This window comes from Macrotis lagotis, chromosome X, assembly GCF_037893015.1.
Source record: "Macrotis lagotis isolate mMagLag1 chromosome X, bilby.v1.9.chrom.fasta, whole genome shotgun sequence".
In the NCBI taxonomy this organism is placed as follows: Eukaryota; Metazoa; Chordata; class Mammalia; order Peramelemorphia; family Peramelidae; genus Macrotis; species Macrotis lagotis.
Window position 1 is genome coordinate 335,108,394 of NC_133666.1, and position 26,459 is coordinate 335,134,852.

Sequence of the window (26,459 nt, forward strand, 5' to 3'; positions counted from 1 at the left end):
GAAAGGATAGAGGTACAATTGATATGGGTGTTTGTTACTAGACAACTCCAGGAAAAATGCCTGTATATAGGTCTGTATACAACTTTGTAGATCTGACCTAGGCCTTTGATAACATCAGTTGTGAGGGTTGCCCAGAGAAGATCATCAGTATTGAACATTAATTTCATGATGGCCTGCATGCCCGAGTTTTGGATAATGAATAATGCTCTTGAGATTTTTCAATGACCAATGGAGTGAAACAAGGATGTGTCCTTGCTCCCATACTTTTTAGCATTATGTTTTCAGGCGTTATCCAACACCTTCACTGAGGATTAACATGTCCTCAAGATTAGCTATCACACTGATGGCAAATTCTTTAACTTGAAAAGTCTACAAGCCAAGACCAAAATGGAGGGAGTCTTGGTGCATGATCTTCTGTTTGCAGATAATTGTAAACTCAATGCAGCCTTTGAAGCTCAGAAGCAACAAAGTATGGATTAATTCTCCGTTACGTGTGCTAATTTTGGTCTAACAACACCAAGAAAATACAGGTGCTCCATCAGCCAGCACCACACCATCCATATGTGGAACCACCAATTACCAAATGGAGAAGTTCTGAGTACTGTGGGAAAGTTCACATACCTTGGCAGTGTCCTTTTCAAGGAGATACACATTGACAGTGAGGTTGAAACATGCATTGCCAGAGCTATCTCAGTATTTGGGAGGCTCTGATAGAAAGTGTGAGAGAAGGGCAGCTAGGTAGCATAGTGGATAAAGCACCAGCCCTGGAGTCAGGAGTACCTGGGTTCAAATCCGGTCTCAGACACTTAATAATTACCTAGCTGTGTGGCCTTGGGCAAGCCACTTAACCCCGTTTGCCTTACAAAAAAAAGTGTGAGAGAGAAGAGGTATTATACTGATTATATGAAGGTCTCCAAAGCTGTTGTGCTGACCTAATTACTATGTGATTATGAAACTTGGACAGTCTATCAGTGCCATATCAGGAAACTGAATCACTTTGATTTAAATTGTCTTGGGAAAATTCTGAAGATCACCTTTCTTGAGCTAAACTGTCTAACATTCTGACATAACTACAGTGAGTATAACTATGATGTACTGGACACTTCATTAGAATTCTGGATGTATGCTTGCCAAAAAAAAACTATTTTATGAAGAACTCACATAAGGAAAGCACTCACAAGGGGGTCAGAAGAAGAGACACCCTGAAGTTCTCATTGAAGAATTTTAGAATTGATTGTACAACATAGGAGATACTGTCACAGGACCACCCAGCATATTATGCCCTCATCAGTGAGGGTGCTGCATTCTGTGAGGAAGGCAGAATTGAAGTAGCTCAAAGGAAACATGACATCCATAAATTTAGAGTACCCCCCAACACACACATATTCACATGGACTATTTGTGCCCAACCTGTGGTAGAGCATTCCTAGCTCCTATTGGTTTGATCACTCATAATTGGACACACTGCAATTTGTCTCAAACATAGTGATGACATTTTGGTCTTCTTTGATAACAAAGGTTAAGAACCAACCAATCAATTGTTTGTTAATATAATATCAAAATGTTAACTTCTCTTTTTTTAAAAAAATTCTTTATGTTGAAGCCTACATATTTCCTTAAATATTAGGCTGAACCAAAGCTTGTTATTGCTTTATTCAAGGTGTTTTTATTTTAAGGGAGCTACTACAAATATTCCATTAAAGGCTAAGGATTTTGTGGGTAAGGGTTTCATTAGAGGGAATACCTTTATGCTGTTCCAGAATGAACCTTCCTTTGGCACTTAGATTGTTATGGATTGAAGATAAATTTATTGGCATGGGCTATTGTGAATCAATATGTGATGAATTATTGTCTTAAATTTTTTTGGTGATTAATCACTCCTTGTATTCTGCCCTATAAAAAGACCAGTCATTTTTCAGAACCATAAGATCCAAGATCTAAAACTGGAAGAGATCTCATTTTGTCTAAATCTTTTATTTGATAGATGAGGAAACTGAGGCTTAGGGAGACTGAATGGCTTTGAAACCAGGTCACAAAGATACTTTTAGAAACTAAGATTAAAATTCAGGTCCTCTAACTCCAGTATAATTGGCCTTTCGCCTTTTCAACCTCAGAGAAACTTTTCAGAGCAAGAGATAAGAGTAGCCCCAGTATTAGGTAAGTGGGAAGCCTAAGCCAAACTAAGAAGCCACTAGTGACTGCACAAGGGCAGATACAGAAAACTTCATTGTGCCCTCATGGGACATGAGGTGAAAGTGTCCAGACTTCAACTAAAACCCAGCTCCCGGTAAAGAAATTTCCCAAACAATGTTACATTTCTGAATCAAGTTTTCTAGAAATAGAAATCAGAGTTCTTATGCATTATCCCAGAATCCAACCTATGGATAATTACATGTTGCAACTACCTATTTTGTTATCTTTCTCCACCTGTATATTCCTAGATACATAAGTACTAGCTGAAATGCTGTGTGAAAAAGGAACATTCAACCCTCTACCACAGATTTCTCTAGCATCTAGTTAAGTGAATATCTTTAGGGGGAAAAGAAATAGAGAAATAGCAAATATGCATATATATATATATGTACACACACACACACACATATTTATATGGGTACATGTTCCTTGGAACAAACTGTAATCTGATATTTTCAAAGAAAATTGGGATGAAAATTTAGAAACAAATCTTCCTTTTGCTTCCTTATTGAGATATTCTAATTTCAATTTGAATCAATATACTACCTGCTTTATTACTTTTATTCAAGCTATAAGCTCCATGAAAATAGAAAGCACACAGAAGCATGCTTTGGGGGCTTAATCTCATCTCCCTATTTTCTTTTCAACTTTCATTTTCTCTGAAGATCTTTGGAAGAAGGATTTAAAAATTATATTTGGAGATATGAAGATTTAGAGAAATATACTCAATAAGATACTCATCCTTTACAATAACTTTGAGTTGATTTGGAGAGTTACCTTTTTTGTCTCATCATTTCAGCAGGGTCAAAGTTAAATAAATGTACGGAGTCCCTTTTCAATGAGACTTCTTGAGATCAGTTTTAGATGTAACTTTGACATATGAATCTACATTTTAGTAACTAGATATTTTCCCTAAGAATTTTTACTTTGCCTTTTTTGTTTGTTTCAAATTTAATTCCTATTATTGAATGCCTTCCAGGGGATAGAGATATTAAAAATAAGATTAAATATAACATACTAAGTAGAAAATTGAAAGTAAAGATTGATTTTTAACCTTACTGTGTGTTTGTTGATGATATGAGAGAGGTCTGGGAGCAGAATAGGCCATGTAAAAGTGGACCTAGCAATATTATTTATAATACATCTTAAACTGGTAGAGTCTTAAATCCAGAGTCATTATGTTTCTTCTAAAATGTTATCTCCAAATGAATATAAGAAATAATCTTTGGGCGTCTCTCCTAATATCCAGGGAGAATGATTTCCCAGAGACTATTTAAGTTACCTTGGGCTCTCAGAGGGGTGTGTGCACAATGTTAGTACTATCAGCAGTCTTTAAGCTTTAGAGATGCCATTTCCTCTGAATAACCAGACTAGAGAATAGACACATTGAATCTCCATGCCTTCAATTTTAAGCATCCAATTGATGCCTGAATGTGGCAGCTTCCAATTTCACTCTAGGGACAGAACCAGAAGCTCAAAGACTCATTCTGGACAGAAGAGGTGATGAAAAATAAATCCATTTTTTCTTCCTTCTTTTCTTTCTTCCTTTTCCTTCCTTCCTTCCTTCCTTCCTTCCTTCCTTCCTTCCTTCCTTCCTTTCTTCCTTATCTTCTTTCTTTCTTCCTGTTGCCTAAAAACATGATTAGAGGAATTAGAAAAGGAAGATCAGCAAAAAAAAAAAGTTTTAAGATGGTTATGTAAAAATGATTTCCTAATAATAGCAAGAAATTATAAAGTACTTTAATTTTTGCGAATTGCCTTGCATGTTATTCATTTATTTTAATTGTGTTCAACTCTTTATGACTCCATTGGTAGTTTTCTTGTCCAAGATACCAGAGTGACTTGACATTTCCTTCTCCAGCTCAATTTACAGATGGGGAAACTGAGGCAAAACAGATTAAGTGACTTGCCTCAGGTTTAACAGGTAGTGCCTGAAGCTGGATTTGAAATCTGGTCTTCTTGACTGCAGGTCCTCTAGCTATTGTGCCCCTTAGTTGCCCTTAGCTCTCATTTGGTACTTGTTACTGTTATAAATGGCTCATGAATGCTTAGTCCAGAGTGATTAAAATTTTTTTTTATTAAGATATTTTAATGAAATGGCACACCTCTCTCAAGGTGGGAGAGAGGAGAGAGGAATCCCAGAAATGGAAGGCCTCCTATGCAGTTTGAAAGGCCCTGTTCCTGCCCCTTCATGCCAATCATAGGCTGGGTAACAATCTAATGGATAAGTTAGTCCCCATACATTTTCCCCTCCCTGCTCAATATACTAATGAGTAAGAACAGTTATCTCCTTGAGCATTTGCAAAGGAGAAAGTCAAGGCACACCCATATAATCTTAGTTTTTGATCAGGTTGAGGCTAAGACATTTGACTTTTAATACAGTACTTGTCCATAGGCAACAATATAGGCAGACCCTTGTCTTTGTAATGTAAACAAACAATCCTCCCTTCACATTCTTGTGGAGCCCAAACACTCACATATTACATTAACTACAAGATTGTAAGGTAGGAAGTATTTTTATAAGTGGAGAACAGTGAATTGACTTACTAGGCCCCGCTCTAAGTATCTGAGGAAGAATCTGAACTGAGATCTTTCTGACTCTATCATTCCATTTACCATGCCACCAAACTGCAAAATCAATTAGCTTCCTCAAAAAGAATAAATTACTATATTGAACAAATTATTTTAGGGCTCCTTCTATAAGGGCTCTTTCTTACAGTCTTATGCAGAAAGGGAAGACCACTATAACTCACATCAGTCTTGTAGATTGATAGAAATGAAGATATATGTCAATGGTTAAATGCCATTCTTTAAAGAGAGAGAGAGAGAGAGAGAGAAGTGTATAAGGTAGAATAAGGATCATAGATTCAGACTTAGAAGAGATTTTAGAGATGACTAAATCCCTACCCTCATTTTATGAATGGTGAAACTATGATTCAAGAAAGAAGTTAGTAAGCATGAGAGGCAAGATTTGGACCCAGGCTTTCCTGACTGCAGGCCAGTGTACTATTCACTTCATTAAGCAAGGGAAATATAAATTTCCCTAATGAGACAAACCCACAGTGATCCCTCATGCCTCTGAAATCATATAACATAGTAGTTGTATCTCTTTTATATCATTATCTCATTTCACTTTTTCATATACGTTTTTGTATATGTGTAGTATCTCCTCCAGAGGACTCAAAACTCTTGGAGTTTGATTGTATCTTCCACAAGAGCTGGTTCAAGAAGTTGAATAATAGGCACATACCTAAATATTTGCTGAATGAAAGAGTAAAGGAGGAAGCATTGAAGAACAATGGAATATTTTCTCCTCACCTTTGATGTTTTGTTTCTTCAGGAAAGCATTGGATACTAAATTATCATTTTGTCCTTTCCTTATGAGAGGAATTCTAGATATGGTTTTGTTTTATATTTCAAACATTTATAGATTACTCTTAATTTGTGAGAGGTCTCTTGTAAAAAGCAAAATAATTAAAAAAAATATAGTAGTGTTCTCATTTGAAAGTGTATACATTAGGGATAGCTAGGTGGCACAATGGATAGAGGGCTAGCCCTGAGTTCAAATGTGACCTCAGACACTTAATAATTACCTAGCTGTGTGATCTTAGGCAAGTCATTTAACCCCATTGTCTTACCAAAACGGAGTGCATGCATTGTTTCATGTCTCTAGTATCCCACCTCCTTTTTAGGTTTTTGCAAGGCAGTGGCTTGCCCAAGCCACATAGCTAGCTAATTATTAAGTGTCTTAGGCAGGATTTGAACTCAGGTCCTCCTGACTCCAGGGCTGGTACTCTATCCACTGTGCCACCTAGCTGCCCCCTCAGCTCTGATTTTTTTTTAAAAAACTTAGCAGAAATTTCTTTTAGCTCTCTAATAAGATTGGAAAACCAAGAATAGAAAATTAATTCCTTATAACAAATAGACATAGTCAAACAAAACAAATTCCTTCAGTATATGCATTAGAAGAAATACTTTTTTGCTATGTTTTTGTTAATTGTATAGTTTTCCTATTTATTTTTCAACAATTTATAAAACCTCAAAATTGTTCATTTTTATAATACTTATATAATAGTAAAATTATCCTTCTAATTTTGATTACTTTACTCTGTGTCAATTCTTTTCATATCTTTTGGAATCAACTATTTCCTCATTTCTTACTACATAAGAGTATTCCACTACATTCATACACAATAATTTATTCGAACATTCTTTAATTGATTTTTTTTTGTTTAGCAATTTTCTGTTGTGTCTGACTCTCAGTGACCACATTTGGGATTTTCTTGACAAAGATAATATAGTGATTTACCATTTCCTTCTCCAGGTCATTTTATAGATGGAGAAACTAAGGCAAATAGAAATGAGTGGCTTGCCCAGGGTCATATTGCTAATAAGTGTTTGAGGACAAATTGGAATTTAGATCTTTCTGACTCTGGGTCCAGAAACCCTCCTCTCTGTACCTTTTAGCTATCATCTAAAATGATTTGAATAATTTGTTTTCACACAACTATAGATAGCCTAGTATCCTTTCTTTGAGAAATGCCTGCTTATATGCTTTGACAATTTATCATTTGGGGAATAGTGATTAGGCTTATAAATTTAAATTATGTCTTTATATAATTTGGAGATAATACTTATACCTGGGAAACCTACCGCAAATATTTCTCCAAATCAATTGTATCTCTTTTAATCTATATAAAATTTATTCAAAAATTTCTCAATTTTATGTAATCAAAACTATCCATTTTATCTGCTGTTATCCTTTTTATTACTTATTTGATCAAAAATGCTTTTTTTTCTGTGCATAGATCTAATAGGTAATTTTCCCTTTTTTTCTAATTTGTTGCTTTACTAATTTGATATATGTGACCTTTTATATGTGGATCACTTATCCGTTTAATATTTATTTTGTTATAAGGTATGAGATATTTTGTTAGATCTATTTTTTCCTATATTTCAGCCCATTTTTTTCCAGACATTTTTATCAAATAGTATTACCTGATCCCAGTATATGGGGCTTTTGTCTTTGTCAATTAATAGGGTATTAGATTCACTTTATTTTTGTATATTATATAAGTAATCTGTTCTAATGAACAAAGTCTCTATTTTTTTTAACTTTTTTTTTTCTTTTTTGGGGGGGTTTGTGGAGCAATGGAGTTAAGTGACTTGCTCAAGTTGACACAGCTAGTAGGTATCAGGTGTCTGAATCACATTTGAACTCAGGTCTTCCCTACTGCAGGGTCAGTGTTCTATTTACTGCACCACTTAGTTGTCCCCCAAAGTCTCTATTTTTAACAAATTGCTTTTCTAAATATATATATATATATATATATATATATATATATATATATATATATATATATACACATGTATATATATGCATATATATATATTACTTTCCAGATTTCTCTGATAAAGACTTCATTTCTCAAAAAGATGTAGAATTGAGTCACATTTATAGAAATAAGAGCTATGAAAGGAAAAAAGTGATAAATGGTCAAATGATACAGACAATTTTCAGATGAAATAATCAAAGCTATCTATAGTTATATTTTAAAATGCTCTAAATTTCTATTACCATGAAAAATATAAATTAAAACAATCCCACATTTATCAGATTGAATAATATGACAGAAAAGAAATACTGATGCAATTGTTTTATAGAGCAATTTGGAACTATACCAAAAGACTATAAAACCATGTATACCCATTGACTTAGTGACTCTGCTACTAGATCTGCATCCCAGAGAGATTAAAAAACAAAAAGGAAAAGGAACTATATGTACAAAAATATTTATAGTATTTATTTTAGTGGTGGCAAAGAATTGAAAATTGAGGGGATGGGGCAGCTAGGTGGCACAGTGGATAGAGTATCAGCCCTGGAATCAGGAGTACCTGAGTTCAAATCTGGCCTCAGACACTTAATAATTACCTAGCTGTGTAGCCTTGGGCAAGCCACTTAACCCCATTGCCTTGCAAAAACTAAAAAAAATAAAATAAAATAAAAGAGGGGATGTTTATCAATTGTGTATTGAAGTGATGCAACACTCTTGTAATATAAGAAATGATGTCAGAAGGTTTCTGAAAAACCTGAAAAGAGTTCATTGAATTGATACAAAGTGAAATGAGCAAAACCAGGAAAACATTGGATATAGTAACAGCAATATTATAGGATAAGCAGCTGTGAATGACTTAGCTACTCTGAACAATACAGTGATACATTATAATTCTGAAGGATTTATGATAAAAAAAATCTATCTCCAGAGATAGAATAGAATTTGAATATAGATTTAATGGAATCTGAATACAGATTAAAGCATACATTTTTCTTTATTTTTCTTGGTTTTTTTTCCTTTCATAGCATGACTAACATGACTAACATTTTCATCTGTTTTGTATGACTCTACATAGAGGTTATATCAAATTGCTTACCTTCTCAATGAGATGAAGGAAGAGGGAGAGAATTTGTAACTCAATTAAAAAAATGTTAAAAATTATTTTTACAGGTAATTTGGAGAAAATAAAATGTTAAATTAAAAAATAATTACTGCTTTTTTAGTATTGTGATATCTAGCACAGCTAGGCCCTCTGTTCCCATATTTTTGATTATATGCTTTAAGATTCTTGAGGAAATTTTCCTCCAAATGAATGCTATTATTGTTATTTTTCTAACTCTGTAAAGTCATCTCTTAAAATCATATGACATTGAAAAAGTAAATTTAGGAAGTAGTTCCATTTTCATTATATTGGATCATTTTATCCATATGCAATTAAAATTTTTCCAATTAGATCTGTCTTCATTTTTGTAAACAGTTGTTTGTTAGTGTATTTATAATACTTATGTTTATTTTAAAAAGTAGTCTCCCTTCTGATGAGCAGTATCCCTATTGAAAATTAGAACCAAACATTTATTAAGGGCCTACTATGTTCCAGATATTCTAGAAGTCAACAGTGATTCAACCAACTAATATTTATTAATTAATTTTGTGTCAGATCCTCAGCTAAGTACCAGTGATTCAAAGGCATCAGAAATAACTCCTGTCATCAAGAATCCCGCATTCTAACCGGGAGATATAATACATACCCAATAAATAGGTAAGGACATATTCAAAATTAAGTGTGATGAAGTGGCCATAACAACTAGGAGAATCAGGAACATTTTGTTCCAGAAATTTTCCTTGAGCTGAACCTTGAATAGAGGGAGGGATTTGAAGAGGTGGAGATGAAAGGGAGCGTTGAAGATATGGGATAGGTTTACAGTGTCAAAGCTGCAGAAGATAAAAATTATGTTTAAGGATAATAAGTTATTTAGTATGACTGGAACATAGAACAAGGGAAAACATTAGAAATCACAGAGTTCAACCTCTTCATTTTCCTAAGATCATATCATTTACCCAAAGTGACTTCAAGATGTAGGTGATATTTGAACTCAAAATCTAAATTTCTGCCATAAAATCTTAACTCTTTATATGAATACAATGTCCAGTAAGAGAAGTGGATCAATACTTTAGGCATTTTTCAAAAATTCTCTTCCTGCTTAAAAAGGGATGAGCAGGGGCAGTTAGATGATACAGTGGATAGAACACCAGCCCTGGAGGCAGGAGGACCTGACTCTTAATAATTACTTAGTTGTATGACCTTGGGCAAGTCACTTAACCCCATTACCTTACAAAAAACTAAAAATGAAAAATAAAGTGGATGAGAAAAGCATACCATAAAAGGGATTTCATAGTTAAAGAAGGTTCTATGTTTCTAGAATCTATGTACATATGCTTATTCTTATCTATCTATCTATCTATTATCTATCTATCTATCTATATGTATGTGTGACCATGATTGAGGGTACTTTAGTGGTGGGGCAACAGTATTTCACAATCTCCATACAGCATGTGATAGAGAAGAACATAAAAGTCCAGAAGTTTTAAGGAAGCAGTTAAAGTGGCAAAGTGAATAGAGCACTGAACCAAAGTCATGAAGACCTCAACTTTGATTCCCACACAATATTAAGCAACAAATGGATGACACTAGCATTCAATTACAACCAGCTCAGGAAAAGAAAATCAACAAATGCATATTGTTAGGAACAGTAATGATTTGTGTTTCCACAAATTGGACTGAATATCAAAAATTTCACTCTCTCAGTCTTAAAGTAGTCCAATTCCATTAAGTCATGTTAGCATTGTCAAAATAAAATGAATAGTTAAGAATTTTCCAATGAATTTGGACTGTGTTCATAGATGTTCAGTCATTTACAACACTTAAGTAGATTATTCTGGCCTCAATTATATGACCTTAGTTCTTTATTTGGTATTTTTTGATGCTGATTTTATTTTAAGATGAGTGATAGTTTCTGGAAAATGATCTTGTTTGAAAATTCATTTTGAGTCTTTTTTTGGTAAATAATATTTATAATATATAATAAAATTGCTTTAATCAAAATTTCACTTTTGCTTGGTTAAATGAGTTAGCAATAACTCTATATTTATTTAGCATTTTTCATTCATTATTTCATATAATCTTCAAAACTTATAGCATAGTCCTTACTACCTAATCATTCACTTCCATGGTCAATATTTTTCAGTGGTTATCTGTTGTTTTGGGATAAAAATAACTACTCGGTCTTACATTTAGTTTGCCAAAATCTTGATCCAGCCAAACTTTCCAAACTTCTAAATCCCCTTCCTCCTATTGCCTAAACTCAGAACCTCATCTTGACTCCTCATTCCTTTTCACAGACTTCCTCTAATATCTAGAATCCAGCTCCTCTACTTTTATCTTCCATTTAGCTGCCAAAGTGATTTTTCTAAAGTGTAGGTCTGAGTATTTCCCTTTTTTCATAAACTTTAGTGGCTTCCTAAGACCACCTAGTTGGCTCAGTGGATAGAGTTCCAGTCTTGAATTCAGAGAGTACCTGAGTTCAAATCTTCAATTAAGGACCTCAATTTCATCATTTATAAAATGAGCTGAAGAAGGAATTGTCAAACCACTCTAGTATCTTTCCCAAGAAAACCCCAAGCAGGGTCATGAAGAGTCAGATATGACTAAAACAACTGAATAACAAAAAATATTCTTTATCACTGCAAGAATCAAATACAAAATCTTTTGCTTGTGTTTCAGGACTTTCATAATCTACTTTACCCAGCTCCCCCATCTTTTTCATCTTCCTCCCCACCGTATTCTCTGATCCAGTGACTCTGGAGTCCTGACTTTCCTCAAACAAGATAGCCCATCTCTAGGTTTTGGGTATTTTCTCTGGTTCCTCCATGCCTTGGATTCTCTTCCTCCCCATCTCTGCCTCCTGGTTTCTCTTTAAATCCTAACTAAAATGGCATCTTCTACAGGAAGTACTCCCTAACCCCTCTTAATTGAAGTGCCTTCTCTCTGTTAATTATTTCCTATTTATCTTTTTTGTACATATCTGTTTGTTTATTATTGTGAACTCTTTGGGCATGGACTGTCTTTTGCTTCTTTTTATATTCCTGGTATTGACACATAGTAGGTACTTAATAAAATTTTGTTGTGTGACTGTTAGACTATGTTCAATGCTTAGAATCTTTGGCTTCCTCCTAGACTCAGATTAGGTACTTCTTCTTGAGGTAGATTTCAACTTCATGAAACTCTACTGGACAAATTAATTGCTACTGCTTTCTCCCTCCTCAAAATTATTTTGTAATCACCTTGTTGTGTACATAAAGCATCTTATTCCTCTTGTAGACTATATGTATTTAATGGTCAAGGACTTTTTTTCCTTCTGGCTTGTTTCATTTTTGTTTCTGCTTGTGAATTTGTGGCTTTTGGCACAGTACTTCCTTATCCCTTGAAAGCATAGAATTTGTGCAGAGCTATATTTTCAAAGTACTTAAGATATATTATCTCAATTTACCCTCATAGTGACCCCATAAAGTAGGTATTTTCTTCATGTTACAGATGAGGAAACTGAAGCTGAGATGTTAAATAATTTGATCAGGATCACATATCTAGTAACAATGTGAGAAAGGATTTAAACTTTTTTTTTTTTGCCTAATGCTACAGTGAGAATTCTATCTGCTATGCCATTTAGCTATATGTTGTTGCTCTTTAGTCATTTTCCAGTCATATCTGATTCTTTGTGACCTCATTTGGGGTTTTCTTGGCAAAAATACTGCAATGGTTTGCCATTTTCTTCTCCAGCTCAATTTTATAGAATAAGGAAACTAAGGTAAATAGAGTGTAGGGTCTCTCTTAGCTAGTAAATGTATGAGGCTGGATTTGAATGGGTACCACCTAGCTGCCCAACTGTATATGTGCTTAATAAATGTCTATTAAATGGCTGAATTTTATGCTATTAGCTATAGAAAGCAAATATTAAAATAGTGACGTAAAATGGAGATTTTACAGATAAACTGAGTTTAAGAGAGGATATATATAACTTCCTAAGGTCATGTTAGTAAATGGGAGAGTTAGATTTTAAGCCTAAACTTTTTAATTTTTAAGCTCATTTTTCCTCTCAACTCCCCTAGGCAGTGGTAAGGGGGAAAGAGTTCCAGACTTTGTTTTATATAAATGTGTGTGTGTGTATATATATATATATATATATACATATATATATATATATATATATATATATATATATATTGAGAGAGAGTGAGAGAGACAAACATACACATGTATACATACATAAAGCGATATGTATATGTGTGTGTGTGTGTGTGTGTGTGTGTATGTGTATGTGTATGTATATATGTAAAAATAACAGCAAATACTAGTGAGGTCCTGCCTCAACCATTTATTAGCTGTTTGACCACAAGAAAGCCACTTGACCTTTCCAAACCTAATTTTTCTCAGCATGTATCTCATATAGTTTTGCAAAGATCAAATACATCAACATATTTAAAGTGTTTTGCAAACCTTAAAGGATCATCTATGTAAGTGCTAGGTATTATTAACATTTATACTATACCACCTTTATAATTCATCATTTAGTAGATATGGCAGAAATTCTAATTTTGCAGTCTTTTAAAGATTGAGATAAAAGAAATAGAATTTTGACCCAGAAATACCCATTAACTTCAGACCTTGCAACCAGAAATGCTAATATAAGGTTTACTGGATTTTACAGACCAGAGCACTTGGTCATTGCTTCTCTAATTAAAAGTAATAAACTCAAAAGAGAGTACCTAGAGCCTTTAATACCCGAGCTGAGAGTGTGTAAGTATGTAGCCCTTATTTTCCTTATCATGCAATAGGAGGAAAAATACAGCATCATTTATTGTAAACGCTGATCTGAGCAAGATTTAAGTGGAATGAATCTCTCAAATGCTTGGATGTTTTTGTGAATGATTGCACCAGCTTGAGGGGTAATGAAAGACTTGAATTCTATATAAGAAATAGTAGGTAACTGTCTGAGTGCATTACTTATTCTGTATACATCAGTGTAACTCATTCAAAGGTAGAGGAGAATTGGTAACAATAGCATTGAACAGCAGGATGGCTAGAAGTTTAGAAATAGTATTCAGTAGCTAGTGATTTCAAGAAACCTTTCTTCCTGGAAAGTTGGGTAATACTTCTATAGGGTAATGGTCACTAGCTTACAATAATGATAAACTTAATAAAGGTCCTGGTAAATCACACATTTGCTATTATATGTGTAAACTAATAGAATCCAATGAAATTCAAGCCAGAAATGCTTTTGTGTGATCATCTATTCCCACTTCTCTCTCTCTTTTTTTTTTTTTAAGTAATGAGATTAGGATTTTCAATGGCCCAAAAATAACACCAAGCCAATTTAGGCATTGCTGTTGACAGATAAATATATTAAAATAAGGAATATTGGGTAGGTGGTTTGAGAACCTTGCCTCCCTAAGTTACCTTTTGTCCTAGTTCAGGTTCACTAGCAGCAAATCTGAGAGGATTTAGGAGTACTGATTTGGGTAATTATTGGGAAAATATATCTTGACCAGATATAAGGGTCAAAAGGAAAAGATCTGATCTTAGATTGGAGGCACTCTAATTTTAGTTAGCTAGAGATGGTGGCTATGACAAAACACTTATTAACTACTCTCTCCTAGCAAAGTTACTATTTAGTAAACCAAAGAGGTAATGTTCATTGAGGAATAAACCGACCCAAAGGACATGAACTCAATGAAGATGCCATACTTAGTGAGACCTTGTTTTGTTTTTTGCTTTTTGTGGTTTTTTTCTTTTTCTTTTTGCAAGACAATGTCGTTAAGTGATTAACTTACATTAACAATGTGGTTAACTTTCCCAAGGCCATTAAGTGACATCCAAATTCACACAGCTAAGTGACTGAGGCTAGATATGAACTCATGCCCTCCTGACACCAGGATCAGTGCTCCATCCACTGTGCCATCTAGCTGCCCTGTCAGTGAGATCTTGTCAGAACAGATTTGCAGATCATATCACCAAAAGACATCATCTCAAAACATTGGTAGTGTGCATTTCACTTCATGTGTATTCTCCACATATACCCACTTCATGTATGATCCCTTTTCATGTTTGTTCTCTCCAGTGAAAGTATGAAAACACATGTATACGTGTATATGTGTTCATATATAGCTGTAGATCTATATTTATATTGATATGATATTTGTAGATGTTATTGGTATTGACACACACACAAATATATACATACACACATATTATATAAACACATGGCAAAACACATCCTACATACAAATTATGTCTTCTGGCTTCTAAAAAGGGGAAAAAATAGAAACATAATAGGGGATCCTGATCTTTTAATATTGAGTTACCCAGAAATTGGAACAGATTGACGGGCCATTGGTTAGAGCACTAGACCTGGAGTCAGAAAGAACTGAATTCATTCCTGCTTCAGATATTTACTAGCTATGTGACCCTGGGCAAGTCACTTCACCCTTATTTGCCTTTGTTCACTGGAGAAGGAAAGGACAAACCACTCAAATATCTTTGCCAAGAAAATCACATGGATAATAGAGTTCACAGGATTTTTAAAAGTCAGACATGTCAGAACAACAACAGCTAAGAATTTGGGTAATTGTTCTGGGACTCCACCTGTGAGAATGAAGTGCCACAGATGCTGTGATTTATTAAGCACCTACTATATGCATAACATTGCTAAACATTAGTAATATAAAGATTATTCAATTATATTGAGGTCAAAAGTTAAAATGCAATTAGGGATAAGGTCACCCTTTGGGGTGAATAGAATAACGATAATGGACAGGAGATAAGAAATAAAATTATTTCCACTCACATCCCTTTTTTTAAAATTTTGCCTTCTTATATTTGTGACAGACTTCTAGATCTAAAATGGTGCTGTTCAATCTACTCTAGTTCTTATGTTTAACTTACCAAGAAGAGTGACCTTCATATTGGTAAACATAGAAGAAAATTGATTAATGGGAGATTTAAAACTAAGAAGTAAAGAGTTAGTTAAAGAAAATTTAGTTAATACTTTGAAAATTTGAAAAAAAAGTTAGGATCACTTATCTAGGTCTAAAAGCAACTTATGGATTGTCTAGCTTAACTTCATTTACCCAGATGAGGAAAATAAGACCAGGGCAATAAGTGGCACAGTCAGGGTTGCAACCAGATCTTCGGATTTCAAATCCTGTTTCTATTAAATCCATTTGAGATAATACTGGACTAAAACTGAACAGTGTTCTGTTTTTTCAAAGAAAAAGAATCACATTTAGCTATGCTCATTTTATTTTCTGAAGGGCAATTGGACAGATAGATCAAGGTAATATTGTCAGCATAGGTCTCCAAATCTTTAGCAAAGCATTTAACAAAGTATTTTATACCATCCTTATGGAAAAAAAAAATGGGATTGAGTGACTTCAGAAGAGATCAAATGAATGGTAAAAAAAGGTCATTTGAGAGTTGGTGTTAATCTGAGGAGAGGAATCTAAATTTTTTTGTAACAATGTCTATTAAACTTGACATTAAAATGAGGTTTGAAATAAATGCAAGCTTAGGTTTCAAGAAAGGAAATTTTGATTTTGTGGGAATAGATAGATTAGATTCCTCTTTATTTCAAATTTGATGACTACTTCTTGTGGAAGTCACAGAGGAGACTTGTTAACTTTTGGGTTAGGGTAAGACTCGATGGCTTCTGAAAAGCATTGAAATCTAAACATCTATGATGCAAAATGAGAAAGTCTATTTTGTCAAACTTTCTTTTCATCACTAATTTGATGATGGCAAAATTCTAGAATATATTATTAAAAGAATGGTTTGTGAAGATTCAGAAACAGAAACAGTCATCACTCTGAACCAGCATGGATTCCTAAAAAACAAATAATTAATGGAGGTATTCACCTCATGTCCTTTTCTGACATAGTACATTATAGTTGTAGATCAAGAGGATGCTATAGAAATAGGATACCTGGATTTCAGTAAAGTATTTATATCCTTTCATGCTATCTTCATGTGAAGAAGACGGGGAAATGTTGGCTAAATAGTAGTATATTTCAAAGATCATTGGATGATCAAGTGTAAATGGTCTGACAAAACAGAAGAAATTCTATTCTAAGTTGAATATGATTCAGGCTAGTATGGTGCTTCAGTTCGGTATTTAAATGAAATGAGACACTTCTAGACCATATAACCTTTAACAAAAAAGAGATTTACTTAACAGTACCATGAAAAGGACATTCAGCAAGAATACTGAATAAATCAATACTGCATTATTGATTTAGTTGGGTTTAATTCCCTTTGCTCTGAATTTGCCAGATGGATGTGCCTAATCAGAAATGAGTATCCAGCTTAAGCCTCACTCTGACTCCTTGTACATTAGGCTTTTGCATTAAGTTAAGCCAATGCTTTGAGTCTTTAACCCTCTGGACCAATTAAGTGTCAAGGATGATTTTATTGTCTTTCTTGTGGGGGGGGGAGCATCCTAATCTACACAGTAGGAGCCTTGGTTGATGTTGCTCTTACTGGAGACAATCTTTAGGGAAATGCCATAGGGATTTTACTAGATGCTCTTCTGTTAAACAATTTTAAAAAATATTTTATTTTCCCCTGAACTACATGTAAAAGCAATTTTTAACATTAATTTTTAAAAAAGTTTTGTGTTCTAAATTCTATCCCTTCCACCCTTCTCTCTCTCTATTCCTGAGACAGTAAACAATCTTATGTAGGTTAAATATGTGCAATCATTCAACAGTTTTTTCCCAACATTCAAAAAAGTCTTGAATAATAGATATAATTCTCATTTCAATCAAACAGCACAGAGTTGTGATTGATAATTAACAATTTGGATATTAGAATTAGGATACAAAAAGACTTGTGATCATACATGGATGGGTTCAAAATATCAATTTCCCCTGTGTAGAATGGTAGAAATGTCTATAATGTTGATCAGCAGCAAAGACTAAGATTTTTCTAACAATGGGAAATGCAATTTTAAATCTTATCAGCAATTAGACAAAAAAAGTACATTATAGTAGTAGTACATTAATACATTCTCTACATAATTACTCTCTTCTTTGTACTTAATAAAATGTTATTTTTTCAAATTCTTGTTAATCATCAATAATTCATTTTTATTAAATTTTATTCCTATTTTGAGTTTTAAATTTATCTCCCTCTCTCACTTTCCTTCCCCTTCCCCAAGATAGTAACAAATCTGAATAGGTTATACAACTGTAGTCATATTTAAAATATTCCCACATTTAGTTTTGAAAGAAGAATCAGAACAAAAGGGAAAATATAAGAAAGAAAAAAATTTAAAAAAGTGGAAATATTGTATTTCCATCTGCATTCAGACCATATTGCTTTCTCTTAATGTAGACAGCATTTTCCATCATGAGGTTATTGGAATTGGCTTGGATTACTATATTAGAGCTAAGTCTTTCATGGATGATCATTACACAATGTTACTGTTACTTTGTACAATGGTTCTGTTTACTTCACTCAACATCAGTTGACATGTCTTTCCAAGTTTTTCTGAAATTCTCCTGCTCATCATTTCTTATGGAACAATAGTATTCCATTACATTCATATACCACAATTTGCTCAGCCATACCCCAATTGATGGATATATTCTTAATTTCTAATTCTTTACCATCACTAAATGTACTACAATAAATATTTTTAGACATATGGGTACTTTGAATTTTTTCTCTTATTTATGATATCTTTGGGATACAGACTTAGTAGAGGTATTGCTGGATTCAAGGATAAACATGGATTTCTTGCCCTTCAGACATTTTTAAGGTTCCAAATCATAGAAGTTTAGGATTGGAAGAAACCCCAGTGGTCATCTTTCCTCAGATTTCCCACTGTAATATGCCAGCCAAAGAATCATATGACATCTGCCTGAAGATTCTAATAAGAGAAAAACCATCACATTTTGAAAGCACAAACTCCAATTCTGAGTAATTCTAATTTTTAGGAAAGTTTTATTTTAATTTTTCTGATAATAAGTATAAATTTGACTCTTTACAATATATTAATGCTTGTTTTTTCAAACATTTGAAACTAGGCATCATGTCCCTCTTGAGGAGGCTCTCTCTAGGCTAAATATGACTTGAAATCAAGGCCCTTTGCCACCCTGATAACTTGTCTCTCAAAGTTCCTTAGCTTATTAATGCCCTTCTTGAATCTTGGTGTTGAAAAGTAACTCAACATTCTAGATAAATTCTGATGAGGACAAAGGGCAGAGGCTCTATCCTGTCTATTCTGGGAAGTTATAGTATGCCTCTTTTAATGACACAAAATTTCATTTACTTAAAAAAAAAGAAATTGTATATTTAGTGACATCACATTTGATGTTTTAATTACTGCAACTCTCTAAAACCTCCATCCTTTTAAAATAAACTTCTTTATAAAGCCATGACTCTTGCATTTTGTATTTGTGAAATTGATTTTAACGTTTATATTGATCTCTTCTTCATATCACCACAATTTCTTTCAGGATACTTTCCCCCCTCCCAACATATTATCCCATAAAACAAATAGCATTTTTAAAGATAAGAAAATAAGGAGGAAAAATATCAGTATAACTGATCAAAATATCCCCAAATCCTGAAAATATGTGTAATGTACAAAACCTATGTTCCTTGCAGTTCTGAAAAGGAGTAGAGTGGAAGTGTGCTCTTATTTCATTACTTTTGCACAATATCTGTTATTTGTCATTTTAAAACATTCATTTTTGATTTTTTTTGAGATTGGTCTTTGACATTGTTGTAATCACTGTGTACATTGTTTCCTTGCCCTTACTTACTTTGTTCTGTGTTAATTCATATAGAACTTTCTACACTTCTCTGTATTTATCTCAGTTATTCATAAACAATAACTTGTGGAATCTTTTCCCATTTATGAATGTCTACTTTTTTTCTGATATTTTGTAAAAAGAAAAAGGGTTGTTATAACTATTTTAGTGCATATGGGAATTTTCTGTTTATTACTGATTTCCTTGGGTTTAAAACCTAGTGATAGAATTTCTGAGACAAAGTGTTTGGACATTTTAGTTCTTTTATTTGCATAATTCAAAATTGTTTTCCAAAATGGATGTGCTGATTCATAGCTTCACTGATAGTGCATTGGTATGCCTCTCTTCCCATAATCCCTTAAATAATGACTATGCAGCTTGGTGGAACAATAACTGAGAATACTGGAGTCAGGAAATCTAAAGTCAGATTCACCTTTAAATCCTTGGCAGATGAGTCACACTGAACACATCACTTAACCTGTTTGATCCATTTATTAATTCATAAAATGAGGATAATAATAATAGTACTGATCCCACAGAATTTTTAAAGTGATTCACAAACACTCAAACATAAAATCTCAGAACTGTTTTTATCTTCATTACTTTCACTATTAGTTTAATGAGACATATAGTTGTTAATATTTTTATGGACTATTTGTTCATAACCTTTTACTACTTATCTCTTGAGAAAGGACATGATGCGACTAATATGACTGATATATCACATTACATGATATATTTATCATATCATACCATGATATAATATTATATACGCATATGTTTACAATTATGTTTGTTGCTACACATACATATATGTGTAAGAGTATGCATGAATAAAGTATGTAGGAATGCCATTCATATATGTATGTGTATATATACACATACCCTTATTAGATAAAATTGATACAAAGTTTTTTCCCCATTCATTCACTCACTTTCCTTCTTAGACTATAATTTTGTATAGAAACTTTTAAGTTTCATGTAATCAGTGTTATCTAATTTATCTTACATAATTGCTTTTATTCCATTTTGGTTCATAATATATCTTCTACTAACAGCTACAAAGGTATATGATCTTCTCTTAACCAATGTTTAAATAGTATGATCTTTAATATTGACTATTTATCTTTTTAAAAAGTATTATGCAAGAATGTGGGCCTAGGTCTAATTTCTGTAAGATTGCTTTCCAGTTTTCCTAGAATTATCAAACAAAGAACTCTTTCCTAGGCAATTTGCTTCTCATTTTATTGAAGATTAGATTATTAAGTTCCATTATTTTTGAATCTACCTTTTCTAGTCTGTTCTATTAACCCACATCTCAGTTTTTTAACCAATATCAGATGGTTTTGATAACATGTTTTATAATATAGTTTAAGGTATGAGTTGCAACATTTTTTCATTATTTTTCTTGCTATAATATTTCTACTTCCAAATATTATTTTATTGAGTTCTATATAGTATTCCTTTGTTGATTTATTTGATTAGTTTAACATTAAAATTGTAAATTAACTTAGTAGTGTCATTTTTATTATGTTGGAATATTCTAACCATAAGTGTTGAATATTCTTCTGGCTACATAAATTATTCTATATTTAATGGGAATTTTATAATTAAATCTATGCAAATATTCAGTAAGTTTGGTTAGCTTGATTCCTAGATATTTTATTAATTTCAATAACATGGAGTGACATTTGCCTTTTTAATTATTGCTTTTTGGGATTTTGTTTTATACATATATGTATATATGCATATATGTATAAAAATGATTAATTTTTTGAGGCTTTAATTTATAAAATGAAACTTTATTGAACCTACTGTCCCAATTGTTACCTAATTGAATCCCTAGCATTATCCAAGTAAACTATCCTAATATCAGAAAGTAGGTAGAGCTTTATCACCTGTTTAACTATTTACTATTTAGACATTTAAATTTATCGTTCTTGATTTATTGCTAGCATTTAGGACTATATCAAATAATAGTGGGGAAAATGAACATTTGTGTTTTACTTTTGTGTTTATTGGAAAGAATCTTCATTACATTTGATTAATTTTGGTTTTAGGTAGATACTTTTTGTTATTTTTAAAAATTTTACAATGTCTACACTTGGTAATTTTTTTTAGGAAAAATGAGTTGGATTTGTCAAAAACTTTTTCTACATCAATTGAGATAATCATGAGATTTCAGATATTTTGCTTTTTTAAAAGGCTCAATTATTTTGATTGCTTTTCTAGTGGTAAATTGGTGTTACATCCTTAGAATAAATCCAGTTTGGTCATGATGAATAATTTCTTGGAAGAATCACTATATTCAAAGACATAGGAATTTATTTAAATTTTTTGAACCAGTATTATTTTAATTATATTAGTCTATATATTTTTCTGTGTTTTATCCTTCTCTAGTTTAGATATTCAGTCAACATTTGCTTTATTAAAGAATTCTTATAAGTTTTCATTCTTCCTCAACTTTTGTGTACTATGGGTACTAATTTTTCTTTCAAAGTTTTATAGAAGCAGCTAGGTGGCACAGTGGATAGATCACCAGCTTTGCAGTCAGAAGGACCTGAATTCAAATTTGGCCTCACATACTTAATGATTATCCAGCTGTGTGACCTCAGGCAAGTCACTTAACCCCATTGCCCTGCAATATCTCCTCCCCCCAAAAAAAAGTTTTATAGAATTTTCCTTTGAAGGACTACCTAGAACTATTTCCTTTACGAAGATTAAATTAAGATTTCTACCTTGTCTTCTCTTAGCTTTGGCATTTAAAAAATTTTAACATTTTTTTCTAGTCCATCATTTTTATTTTGTGTGTGCTCTTGTTTTATTTTTTTCTGTTTCTTTTAATCAACAAATTATGAAGCTTTGTTTTTTTATTGTCTGTCAGTTTATTTCACTTATTGATTGTTTAATCCTTTTTGCACTTTAATTAATTGTGTAAGATTTATATTGTCTTTTAATCTAATAATTATTCTCCTCTCCCAATTAGGTTTTTTTGTTTTTTCCATTATTTTAGCTCAATTACCTTTAAGACAAACTTCTTTCTAACAATTTCTTATCTTCAAACTCCCTAACCTTCTTTTGATACTCTTTTTCTCCTATTTTTGACATTTTGTTTAATTTCTTAATTCCTGTATAATTATTCATTTTTCTAGTTATTTCATTTCTCCCCTTCTTCCCATCATTAAATTCTACTTCCTCTCTCCTTCAATTTATTTTAATTTTAAATTTCTTATCATTCTACAAAAATGATTTCTTTCCCTTATTTTCTTCATTTTTTGTGTTCCTTGTCTTTCCTAGACTTTTATTCTTTGATTTAAAACTATTTAGTCCTTCTTTAGTCTTTGAATTCTTCATGGAATCAAAGCTTCTGAGGTACTCATTTTGTAACCCAATTTTTAAATAATTTCGATATCATTGCCTTGTAGCTATAGATGACTGAACCTCTCTATATGCTGTGCCTCATTCTTAGACATATCAATTCCTATTTATGATAAAGAAAATATTGCCCCATGGTAGCAATTTTCTCATGTTACTAATTGTGCTCTTCTCATAATAAATTTTCCCCATCTGCCATGCAATCTCTTCTTCATTCCATGCCCTCCTACTCCAGAGTTGTTTTCAGCACCTCTGATTTTTGAGGCAGGATAAATATTAGCCACCTAATCCTTACATATTATACTTTTCCCCTCTTTTTATATGTTATCTCTCTTCTTCCATAGGGATATTCATCAATGGCACCCTTCCTTCCACTGAAACACAATTTCCCTCTTTATCTCTATTTAAATTCCTTCTTTTACCTCTAGATCCATTTTCTATCATCAAATGAGAAAATATTTATAAAGAACTTAGTAAAATGCCTGGACTGCAGTAGAAATTTGATAAATACTTCTCATTTCCCCTTCTTCTGTAGTCTCTCTTCTTCACAAGATGCTACAGGCATTACTTTCCTTTCATTGTTAATTTTTAACTTAATTATATGTTGTCATTTTCCTCTGTATCCTTCCTACCTTCTATTTTTTTATGCATCCTCCCATTCTGTACTTTTGTCTCAAAATTATTTATATTCACTTATATTTGAAATGTTATTAGGTTTATAATCCATGATATTTTAGGCCAGTTTCACTATCATCAGTTCAATTTGATTTTTGCTTTCACTTTTGTTTCCTTATTTAGTTTTAGAAACAAATCTTCTAATTATCTCCAAGTTATATCATGTTTTTTCTATTCCTTCATTGCTATATTTGTTTGACTTTCTTATATTTCTTTGGTTTCAATGTGTGCAAAGGAAATATTGTATACGTTCTATGAATACTTCAGATGCACTTTTTATTGAGGTATGATTTTTTTCATTAAATAACTGATTTTTTGCAACATATGTCACCTAGATTTTCATCTTGAGCTCCTTTGCTATTCTGAACACATTATTGAATTTTCTCCTTGCCTTCTGGTAGTTGTCAAATAAGCTTTGTGCTATTTGTATTTCCTTTCCTTATAATTGAAAGTCTTTTCTCTTCTTGAGGAATTTGTTTGGAATCATTAAATAATATATTTTGAAAGGCAAAAAGTTAGAATTACAATCAAGACTGCCTACTTGGAAAAATTGAATATTATCCCTCAAACAAAAAAATTGAGGACTTACACGCATTCCTAATGAAAATACCAGAGATCAATGGAACATTTGATTTTCAAATACAAGACTAAAGAGGAGCATTAAAAAAGATGATTGTGGATGCCACCCACAAAATGATGTTGATCAAAGAAATATCTGAATAGTTGGTTAGGTAACTGATAAGTATTCCTCTATTATTTCCCTTTGGACAGTGGAAGACTAATCAGTAAGGGTATCTGGTTGTAAAATAGAGAGATAAAAAGATAGATATTCTGTGGGAGTTTTCAGCATAGATTTTCTCCCCCCAGAAGTGATCTGTGCATTCTACCATTGGCACTTTCTTTTGGTTTTGGTATTATTTCTTGCATCATTGCATCATTTTTTTAAACTTTTATTCTTCTGGGAGATTTATAATCTTTGCATTCTCTCTACATTTCCTTTCTTTTCAATCAATATTTTGCCCATATGGAGATCATATTTTCATTCTCAATAGTTTGTCAAATGTTAGTGACAATAGCGAGGCAATCATAACTAGGCTTATCTTGCAATTCTTGTTAAAGCATTTTCTTTGTTCTGTCATTTTAGGAGAAATTCACTTTCTTTCCAGAGGAAAAAAAAGCAAAATAAAAATTTAAGAATTCTACATTATATCTTTTATGTTATTCTTATCCCACCCATTCTGAGCAATAATCCTATTCCTGACTTGATCCTTTCAGATTATTCTTTTGTATCACTATATTGTTTTGCTTGCTTCAATTTAGTCTTAATTTTAGCTTTCCTTAAAATATTTTTACAGGATTGTTCCATGTTCTTGATTAGAGAATGAGAAGTTCAGTATGATAATAGTATGTGAGTCATGATGATTAGAAAATGGTAGTATCCTTAACAGTAATAGGAAAATTTGGAAAAGATTCACTTTTGGACAAAAAAAGATAATGAATTCTACTACACAATGTTAAATTTTAGATGTCTACAGGACAATCATTTCTAGATATCCAGTAGGCAGTTGAAGATGTGAGACTGGAGGGTATGAGAAAGATTGGAACTGTATAAATAGAATCATTAGCATGAAAATAATTGAACTTGTGAGAATTAATGAATCACACAGTGAAATAAAATAGAGGGAAAGAAAAGAGGTCTTTCATAGGACACTTAGAGTTAATAGATATATCTTGGATAAAGATCCACCAAAGGAGACTGAAAAAGATTTGTCCAACATGTAAGGAAAAGAATGAGGACAGAGTAATATAAAAACCTAGAGAGATGAGCATGTCATGGAGAAGAAAATGATCTCCATTATCAAAGTCAGTAGAGAGGTCAAAAAGAATAAAGACAGAAAAAAGGTGATTAGATTTGAGGATTAAGAAATCATCTGCAGTTTTGGAGAGGGGCCCTTTTAATTGAATATTAAAGTTAAATAACAGAGAACAAAGAGTTAAGAAGAGATTAAGAGACAATGAAGTATTAGAAGATAAAGGAATTGTCTCAAAAGCAAGAGCACCTAGAGCATCTTGGTGATTCAGTGGATAAGGTATCAGACCTGGAGTCAAAAGGACCTGAATCCAGCCTCAGACACTTGCTACTTGGTAGCTGAAAGACCTAGGGCAAGTCATTTAACGCTGATTACCTGGGGGGGGGGGGGGTAGCAAGCACACCTGAGATCTATCTGGGTTCTGATTTGTACTAGTGAGACTTTGATCAAATCATTTAACTTTTTTTGTGTTGTAGACAATCCCCTAAATGTAAGTTACCAGACAGTTGCTAAGAGTTGCATTTCTGGAAGGAGTTTCTAAATCCAGAAGTCTTTATACTGATAAAAATCACTGGGCTGGCCAAAAATCAAATCAAATCAAATGACACTAATAACAAATAGGAAAAAGCAGTGGTAAAGAGCACAGTTAGAGATGTCCCCCCTGGAATTAGGAAAACTTCCAATGCCCTTTCCTTTCAAAACTTGTCTCTGATACTAACTAGTTGTCTGACAGTGGCTAAATCACATAATCTGTCCTGCCTCAGAAAACTCTAACATAGACTGATTCAGTGTTTTATGGACAAAAGTACAAGTAATTGTAAGTTCTTCATTGCTTTGGGTTTATTATCCATTCAGCTAAAACTTAGAATATATATGGCATTTCTTTCTTTCTTTTTTAACTACAGGGAATGAATCTTTGGCTTTAGAGGTTAAGGAATGGTTGTGTACCAAAGTTCCTGGTAAAAACCAGGGAGTTTTAAGGTGAACACCAATAGCAGAATTATACATTGAGGGACCTAAGGATAGGTAACCTACCTAACTGGTTATGAGAAACTCAAACAGCTAATAATTGGGTAGATGATTAGAGAAATCAGGACATTCCTGTGGGTGAGAATTTGACCTCAATCATGCAAAGATAAAACATACTTGTATAGGGCAGATTAATGAGTTGGGGAATAGTTCTGGTTGATTTACCCATCTCTAC

At 32.7% G+C, this 26,459-nt stretch overlaps 1 long non-coding RNA gene across 10 annotated transcripts in view; it reads right to left on the bottom strand.

Moving 5' to 3' along the window:
• LOC141502840 (uncharacterized) overlaps positions 1 to 26,459 on the bottom strand; it is a 368,212-nt gene that overhangs the window by 23,214 nt on the left and 318,539 nt on the right. For 9 of the 10 annotated variants that reach the window (XR_012472672.1, XR_012472662.1, XR_012472669.1 and 6 more), the window contains one exon: positions 3,476 to 3,823. The exons of the other annotated variant lie outside the window; for it this stretch is intronic. This is a non-coding gene — a long non-coding RNA (uncharacterized LOC141502840). The remainder of the gene's footprint in view (positions 1 to 3,475; positions 3,824 to 26,459) is intronic. 10 annotated transcript variants of the gene reach the window in all.